Source organism: Struthio camelus, chromosome 9 (assembly GCF_040807025.1).
Source record: "Struthio camelus isolate bStrCam1 chromosome 9, bStrCam1.hap1, whole genome shotgun sequence".
Taxonomy (NCBI): Eukaryota; Metazoa; Chordata; class Aves; order Struthioniformes; family Struthionidae; genus Struthio; species Struthio camelus.
The window spans coordinates 18,754,479-18,764,382 of record NC_090950.1 but is presented as its reverse complement, the minus strand read 5'-3'; positions in this window follow the sequence as shown (position 1 = coordinate 18,764,382).

Sequence of the window (9,904 nt, the reverse complement as noted above, 5' to 3'; positions counted from 1 at the left end):
CAGTCAAAAAAAAGAAACATTGCTCAGAGCTAGTAATTCCCCGAAGTCCCACTCCAGTCATTTGAGAGTGAATGGCAGGTGCACCCCTTTCATCTTTGACTTTTTCAACCCAATTTGCGGGACGTGGCAGAACTTTAGATCAGTTTACTTTCTGTTTGGCCCTAGCACGGTTAAGCAAGAAAGTTTATGTCTGGAAACAGTCGGTTGAGGTTTGAAAGTAGACAATATTAAGTCCAGGCATGGAGAGCTTTTAAAAGAGCAGGAATTTCATGGAAATAAAAACAGTCTAGTCCATTAAGTTCCCCTCATGAACTTTTATGAGGACAATTATTAATACTGTTGAAAATTATACTCACAAAACATGTGTTAATGGGAGCTGTGCTGGCTGCCGCCAGCACAACCACAACCTTTACAGCTCATTTGAAGACAGAAATATTCGATGAAGTAGCCTACAGGGTGCAAAGGTTCGCGTGGTGCAGGCTTAGACTAACTTAACATATGCTCTCTGTAGCCCTGGTATTGTCCAAAACCTAATGCCCATAATAAAAGAGAGAAAAATTGGACCCCAAGTGGCAAGGATTGTAAGCCCCAGGAATTCTCCTAATCAGAGATACTCAGCTATTTTTAGTTCGTAATGTTTAGTCAAATAGCAACAATGATTTTTCTTCTTTTTTCCAACTCAGCTGCACAGTATGTTGGAGGGGGTCTTGATGGCCTGTGACCTTGCCTTTATCTGTCGGTCTGTCACTGCTGGTCTTCAAAGTGCAGCTTAAAGGATCTGAGACTTCTGTGTGGCCTTGATGTGATCTGCTTTCCTGGTAAAGTTTTTCATTAACGGGTGCTTTTTTAAGCTGGCTGGTGCTTGCTTGGCTTGCACCGTGGGATGCTGCTGGCTCCGGGGCTCTCCCAACTCCCACAATCAGGTTTAATAACCCCGTGCAGCCTGTGTCTGCAAGCTTTGTGTGCACGGTGGATGCTGCTTCCTGCCCCATTGAACGGGCTCTTTCTTTTCTCCTCTTGCCTGCAAAATCTCCATCAAAGGCTCTCAAAAGAGCAAACATTTTTGAAGTACAGTTAGCCAACTGATACAGTGACTGAGCAACACGCCTGTCCGTCTGCCCAGTGCTTTCCTAGCCTACTAATGGTACTACTTTTCCCTCCAGCCTGGATTTCTATTGCTGCTCTCTCAGCTACAAATTTGTTTTCCTCTAAAACCTTAGAGAGAGAACATACCTAACAAAAGAGCAGTCATACTGCATCAGACCACTGGTTTGGGTAGCCCAGTATCCTGTCTCTAACAGTGACCAGCAGCGCATGCCTAGGGTAGAGCGAAAAATAGGACAAGCGTGTACGGTACTCCAGTATAGTCTGCCAGCAACTCGTGCTTCAGGAACTTCCTGAGCCAGAGCTGTAGTCTATGTCTTTAAGATCCCTCAATAGAGTTTTCTTCTACGGATTTGTCCACAGGATTTTTCCTGAAGAATTTAAACCTCCCTGCTGTCATTGGCATTTAACAAAGGGCAAAAATCCATTCTGGGGACATGTGGTTTACCTGCATGATCACTGCTTTTGGGTGGCTTTTGGTGGGTACCTAGAAGCAAGTGTTAATGAGGCTGAGATACCTGTCTCTGTCCACAAGAGATGGTTATTTTGTTACAGATTTTCTGGGATGAACTAACCCATTGTCACTGCCACCAGCCCTTGCGTGAGGATAACCAGCTGGTGCCTACAGAACTTGGGCAAAGGAATTAGGTGGCCCTGGGTAAAATAACTGAAAGGACTGAGTATAAAAAACCCTGCCAGAGCTGTGGCTGGGTCAGAGGAACACGGCCCTGTCACTGACTTGGCAGACGGGGCTGGCTGGTTCCTCCCAATTAGAGGATAACCGCACTGTTCCTACAGTGTGTTCTCGCAAAGAGGACAAACTTTCTCACTCTGTTCTCGCTGCAGCACTGTGAGTCAGGGCAGCTCTGTGCATTTAGCCCATCATTAAACACGTGGAGCAGCACAGAGCAGCACAGATTAATTGACTTGTGTCCCTGCTCAGCAGGTTCCTGAGGAAAATATTTGCAGCTTCTTTGCTTAGGTTGCATTCAGTTTCAGCCAGCTGGGGATCCCATGGAGCACTGGTTACTGTGCATTGGAGTGAGGAGACATGCTACCTATGGAGTGACCTGTATCTCTGAAAGAATATGCTGGGATCCCCTGTTACTGCAGACCTGACCACCCTCTCACAGCAGCTCTTTTTTCCCAGTTCCAGCAGACTGTAAATCCCAGGGATAGGGAGAAGGACACTTCCAAAACGTTTGGTTCACTTTAGTGCAGTTTGTGTAAGGGGCAGGCCAGAGCAATTACCAGCATGCAACAAGATACCTGCGATGTTCCTTGGAGTGTTTTTCTTTTCTATGTGTCAATACAAACCTAGAGCCATTTTTCAGAGTTTGCCAATGGCTATAATTGAAAAGGCATGAATTGCCCTCAAGAGATTCCCCACTGCTCTGCATTATTATCTGCTGGATGGCAGCTCTATAGGCCATGTATCATTTTTTTCAAATAACCAGTTAATTACTAAATAAAACAACCCAGCTTTCAAGCTGATTAGCCTAGATTAATGACCAGCAGCATGTTTCACTCTCCTCAACAATTTATCATGGAAAAGAACTATGTCTTTAATGATTTAGGTACCTGGTCTATTGAGGCTTGCACCAATCTGTACAGCCTCCAATTTGATTTAATTGCTCTTCTTAGTTTGTGACCTGGAAAAAACCAAGTGACAGCTCCCATTAGTGAAGCCCAGCTTGCAACTCGCTTGCAGTGTTACAAAGGCTCACTGGGTGTCTTTCTCTGCTGACTTCATTAAGAAGATATATAGAGGTCAAGTGTCACTTTGGCACAGAACAAGTACCATGCCGTTTATCAGCTAAAACAGGTTGAATCAACCTGTGTATTTTATTTTAGTTTATATTCATTCTTTTTTCCTCGTACAGTTTTTTAAACAAGTTTTTAGAAATTTCTTGTTTTGTTTCTTCTCAAGCTAAGATTGAGTTTACAGACTGGCCTTGAAGACGTTAATTGCAGTTCATTTATTGTTACTTTGGCATGAAAACTTTGGCATTGCACTCCTCTACAGTTATTCAGTGAAAGATCTTTTGTTATAAGGGCCTATTCAGGACCCTTGAATTTGCTTCCTAATTAATATTAGACTTCCTCACAGTTGTGCTCTGGAGCACAAATACTCACTTCCCAAGGATGTTGCTGCAAAGGCACATTGAATGTGTCTTTAAGTGCATCCTGAATTACTGAGTTATTATTGGGCAAATCCCTGAAATCTTCATTTAGCCAAAACTCCCGCTTAAGACAATAGGCCTGTGGGAGTTGTCTCATCATTAACTGAACTCCAACAGTTGCCTGGCACTCTGTGAGCTAAGTCATGGTCACTGCCCCCAGAGTTTACCATTTACTTCAGAGACAAAGACTAAACAAGGCTGAGAAGTTAATGAAGTAGCATGAGCTGGAGCTGGGCTCCTGGACCCAGCATTGTTCTTGGTTCGTGAGGTGTTTATGAAGGGAGAGGGGCACCACTGGAACAGCACTGGTCACTGTATTGTTGTTAAAGGCATGTTTTGGCTGTTGCTGACTGGTTCCCTCATTGTGCTCTTCAGCAGAGAGATGAAGATAGATATCTGTGCTATGTCCCCTGCTCCTAGGGAGATCTGGGGCCCTCCTGGCATGAGAGGTGCTAGGCTAGTAGAAAGGGTTGCTTTGCAGTGTCTTGTGCTGGGCTTTTCCATCTGTAGGGGAAGTACAGTCAGGCTGACACTCTCTGAGATATTAAATCTCTAGAGGTTAAACTTGCCTGGTGGCAAGGCCAGAACATGCCCATCACAGTCACCTGGATGTTTGTGTAGTACCAGGCAGTCCCTAGCTAAGTCCCCCTCCCAGATCCCTCATACTGGCTCTGTAAGCCACCAGACAGGTTACTTGGGAAAAGCTTTCTTGTGAGGAGCAGACATATAGTCACCACCTCAGTAACAGTGTCCACATCTGACACTGGGCAAGTGACAGGAGCACATCCTGCCTATGTTAAAGTCAACTCAGTGGCACTGGTGACCCACGGAGACCGTGGGGAGAAGTTTGGAGGACTAAGGGGCACTGACGAGCTAGCGAGGAGGAGGAGGATTTGAGGAGAACAGGAGCTGTCGTTTGGGTTTGTCCCTGAGGAAAGGCAAGGTAGGAAGCGTTAACTGCTTTCACAAGTGAATTGTTATCTTGCTTTGCGGTGCAGAGAGGCTCACAAGGCAGCCACATACCCTGGCTCCCATTTTTCTTGCTGTCAAAAGCGTAGCAGCCTAGGAGGGGATGGCTGTGAATGCCTAACATGCATATCTAGAGATCTGAGACAAACCTGTGATTTTTCATCTCTTCCCTGCCAAAGGCAACTATTGTTAAGAGTCTTCTCTGCAAGAAGTAGTATACTGTTGGGAACAGATGGCTGGGAGAGGATGGGGTTGATAGTGCTGCTCAGACTGCTACTGATGTCCTGGGACCCTGCATCAAGTGTACTACAAAGATTCCTACCCAACCTGCTAGGAAACATAAAGGTCTACAGCTCCTTTGATGCACCCTCTTATATAGCTTTATTACTGCTATGTCACTCTCAGTGCTGTCCTACATGAACACTTTCATGCTATCCTTGCTGTAGAGGGAACTAATATCCCTACAGACAAACTTCCCTGCCACTGGATTCTCCACTGCCCCTGCTAGCTGCCTGAACTGAGTCTCCTAGCCACGTGTAATCCCGCATGGCCCCAGATGCTGGACTGCCTCAGAAATGGGCTCCTCAAAACTGCAACAGAAGGAATTTTTTTGAAGTCCTCTAAACTTGTGAATGTATAGGAATAAGACACGTTTTCAGGTTGCTTTTCACTCTGTTTCCACAGCCAATTTACCCAAAACTCACAGGCTAACAGCTATACGAAGAAATGCAAAATGATTTCGTTGTGCATAGTCCTTGCCACTGCTTTCAGTGGAAAAATATTAGTACTGAGAAGAACAGGGATAAATCATGGCCTGTGTGGTAGAATAACTCCCACCAGACATCTTTACAGCTGCTTTTCTGCCATTGATAGGTACACGCATATACCTCTGTACCCTGTGGCTGAATGACTGTAAGTATAGTTTAGCATAGTTGAGTGATACAGGCTGACAGGCATGTACCTGAAATATGGGCAAACCTTGATCAGTTTTCCATTTTTTTCACCAATGCTTATTCCTGCAGATGACAACCTAAATGTCCCTGTGGTGTGGCCAAATAACTCAGCACAGAAAAGCATAGGTGTGTTCCCTTAGACAGCCCTTGCCCTCAGGCAGTCATGTTCCCCAGAGCTGTGCAGCAGGACAGGGACCTATGCAAGAGACACCATGGCAGTTGCAGAGGATGTCTGTTTGTGGCTGTGTCTAATATAGGTCTCTGTCTTCATCATCTTAGAACAGTCATGAAACTTCATCCCCCTGACCCCTTCCCTCCCCCTGTCCTTCCTGCAACTGTGAGCTATTTGATCAGTGTATGAATCCAGCTGTGAGTGAATGGGGACAGGTGTAAAGCCCTTTTCTAATCCCCTGGCCATGCACCTGGGTTCCTGTGGTACACTTTGAACGTGTGCCTCAGATCTTCATTTCAGTAGGTCAGACCTGCTCTCTCTCTCTCTCTCCCATTCTCATCTGTGCAAACTGTTTTTTTATACATCCTTTCTATTTTTTCTTAAAGCGGCCTAAAATCCGCTAGTCCACCCCTCTGCCTCATATCTCCTGCTAGCTGCGCTCCTGAGCCTTGGTGCCCACTGATGACTTGTTTTCCGTCATGGGAGTGAACATAGCTACTGCCAGCTGGCAGAAGGGATGTGCGGCAGAGCCAGCATCCGTCCTAGCTGCTGATATGTACAGCATTGGGGTGACAACTGGCACAAGGGGTGCACTAATACAGCAAGTCAGCCAGAGTCACCTTTGTGGCCTGCAATCAGTGTTTAGGAGTACAGATCTCTTCAGGGGGAAAGAGGAGAAAAGAAGGTTTCTCCTATTTCAAACCCTCTCCTGTTACTAATGTGGACAAGTCTTGGCCATGAGAATAAGGCACGAGGTGTTGATTCATTGTGCTTTTCCTTGTAATGCTGTAGATATTCATTAACTTTTCTAATCATGCTTTCTGCTGTTCCCAGTGGGGCCACTTAATGACATAAAGAGCTTAATATGGAGATGCTGTGGTCACAGCTGAGGGGAAGGGTCTGGCTTACTGCTGCCAAGGGTCATACTGTTTATCACATGCAGCATCAGTATCTTAAATATTTCTTACCATAGGGACTGAGAGAATCACTGTGCAGAGGAGGTTATTCAGTAAATCTGGCAGTGCAGAAACAGAGACCAAGAAGGGAGCATGTCTTAGGACCATGCTGATCCCTGAAAGCGTTTAGCAGGTTTCTAGACGTTGATGTTTGCTGTTGTGAACTCCGATTGCTTGTTGGCCGTGGATATGAGGTCTCATGAGTGACGTAGCAGGGTTTTCTCCTGGAGTTTCTTGCTACCTGTTCCATTCTCTTTGCTGGGGGATCCCAGAGCTCTAGGCAAGGAGTTCACTGGAGCTGGGCACAGCACCATGGAGCTGGGAGAGCAGGCTGCCCTAGTAGGAAGGAGGAGCAAGCAGAGGGAGCAAGCTGGTGTGGCTGTGAGAGTGGAGAGCCCTGGAGCAGGATGCATTGGAACCCAACCCTGGGAGAGCGGGCAGGCACACAGTCACAGGCAGGAGGGGACAGCAGCTGATCTGCTGGCAATCCCTGAAATGGCAGATGTAGGAGGGCAGACACTGGCGCCTGAGCGGGGCTGTGGTGTGAGGAGTGCTGGATGTATGTCTTAGGCTCCACCTGTAGAAGTTCTGGAGACTTTTGGTCCTGCCCTTTTGCTCTATGTATGTGCCACTATCCCCTGAAAGAGGACACTGCACAAGGCTGTCCTGTAGTCATATCACTTTGAAAATTCATTTATTTGCCAAGGGCCGCAAGGAAAGGAAGGATACTTTTGTAGCAATACAGAGTCATTTGCTTGACCTTTGCTGAAAAAGCGGCATGAGTAAGGTGAATAGAGGGTGACCATGAACCATACCCCCTCATACAGGGTTTCGAATGAGATTACTGAATGGGAAGCTCAAAGCCAGTAAGAGGAGGCATGGCCTCCCTAGAAAAATCATCAGGTGCAAATTTATTACAGAATGTCTTCTCTCATTGCTGGAGCCATCCCACAATATATATTATTGCAAGTATACTTGAAATATAACTGGACAAATGTATCTTAAACGTAGACTTCCCTTACACATCCGAGCTGACGTAGCTCCTGCCTTCCTGGGGCTTAAACATACTTGGTAAGCATTAGCATTTCCAGTGGTATTTCAGCTGGACAGGTTTACTTTCCAGCTGGAGCTTGGACAGGCAGAGCAGCCCATTCCAGTAAAGACCTGGAACAGTGGGAGAAAGTCACTGTGTGAAGCCACAGCTCAGATGCATGCTTCAGGGCCTTTCCTCCCGGTATCCACCCAAACAGCCCTCCAGCAGAGGTTGTTGAGTCTTCTCTGTTATTCAGAATGCCTTCACCAGGAAGTTTATGTGCAGGTGGACAAAACTGCAGCCAGGATAGTGGGGGTGTGCTAGGCTCACTGGCATGTTAAACATAGCTACAAGCTCAGCTTTCATCCTAGCGTGAACTGATGCTCAGCATTCAGTGCAGAGCAGATGTTAATGGAAGGTCATCTGAGGCTTCTCTGCAGCATAATTATGGCACTGTTTCAAGCATTCTCCTTTGGTTTTAATGTAGATCAATGCTGTAAATTGTCAAGAATCATGAAGTGAAAGTGTCTGCGAGGCTGCTAGACTGCCTGCCTTCCAGAACTGCTTCTCACACCAGATTTATAAATTCAGCACCTGATGCCTAGACTTGCAAGTGTATTTGCAAAACTGAAAGCATTACCAGTGGCTAAAGTTTGGGTCATGTCACCAGCATAAAAAACATCCTCTTCTCTGTTTAACCCTCTTATCTGTTGTCCAGTCTCAGCATATTGAGCAGTACCCAGTCAAACACTGCCCTGTGACTTCTGGGAGTCTTGGAATGACTCTGCCCTGCTGGGAGTAAGAAAGTGTGCTGCATTTCTCACAGGGCAACCCTAGAGCACCTTGCAGTCCCAGCTGAAGAGTTTCAGAGGAGAAGAGGGACTGCAGGTGTGATGATGTGCAGAGGCTCTGCTAGCCCCTTTATGTAGCACAAGGGCTGGCAGCTCAGTCTGCCGGAACCCAGCAGAAGACTAGGCAAAACACAGAGACCAGGTTGTGGTCAGCAAGTCAGCTGGACTCAACTCTCACAACAGGATTATACATGGGGATTCTAGGCTCTTGTGCTATGTGCCTGTAAGTGAAAGCGGTTCCTAGAGCGACAGCTGCTGCATCTCTTCTCTTCTCTCTCTGTAGCTAAGATGGCCTGTCAATCTGCTCCAGGAATGCGGAGCCAGGACTGGGATGAGTCCAGAACCTGTAGTAAGGATCTACAATTGCAACTGGTGACATTCCTTCTCAAAAATAGCATATTTTGTTTCTCTTGTCTGGCTCCTCTTGGGAGGCTGTTCCAGCTTTTATTTCCAGCAGAGTGCCCAGGCATCTGCAGAAATTCCTGCTGTTGCTACCTGAATGCATGATTATAAGTTTTATCTTCCTCCAGTCCTTGTAACGATCCACTTCTGTTGTCTTCTGTCTTATCACAATGTCCTTCCCTCCTGACAGTGCCTTCAGATTTTTTGTCCCTGCCAGATTTTATAGGCATTCCCACTCTCCATGCTAAGGTCTTGACAGACAACAGTGAAGAAGACTTCTCCAAGTCCCATTGATGAGGTGCTCTTTTAGTTCTCTCTTACAGCCTAGCAGTCCCTCTCTAGCCAGCTCATTCTCCCCGCACCTGCTTATAGCTATTGTAGCACTCCTGTCTTCTCCAGCTCAGTAAACAACTTCAAAAAAACTTCCCAGTCTCCTCGGGCATCCAAAGGGCCCTTTGGTGAGGGCTTCCATATGGCTAGTACCACTGCTGGCAGAACGACCAGTTTTGCATCCAACTCCCACCCTTTTCTTTGTTTTGCATCCAACTCCCACATGCTTCATTCAATGACCCTATTTCCTATTTTGGAAGAGATAGTGACAGCCAATCCTTCCATGTTTGTCCTAAACCCTAGCTATATCGCTCAAGTCAAACAAATGACAGGGCCTGTGGTTGTCCAGATAATTTTTTCCCTTTATTCTTAAACTTTGGCACATGAGAACAGAAACATTGTGACAGGGCAGATGGACTTGCTGCTGGCTTTGCCTTGCATGCATCCGGCCTTACAGCATCCTGGTGTGAAGGCTGCAGGGGCTGATTTCCCCAAATGACGTTGTCTCTCATGCTGGTTCCTATTAGTCACCCAGACTCTGCTCTCCAGCTCAAATTCCTAAATTCAAAAACTGGGGCTTTATGCTTGTCTGTTTTGGAGGCATACTAAATTCTCAGTATTTTCTACCTCCCCCACAGCAGACCAGCCCCTTGATTTAGAGTTAAGGGATTTTTTGCTATTTGCTTTAATATCCTCTGCAGTGTCTAGCTCCCATTTCACTGAGTCTCACTTTCCTCCTGCAGTTCTTGCTCTCTGACAGCTTTCTTTGCTATTCTCTCCCTTCTTTTCCCCGTAATTTAAAGACACTTTCTTTAATTTCAGTAACTTTTTTGGAGAGGAAAGGAATGATTATTGATGCAATGAAAACTGGAAGCTTTACTTATGCCTTCCCTCCCAGTTTTGGATGCAGCATCCAGATATCTTTTGCGCACTGGCTTTTGCTGCAAGCCT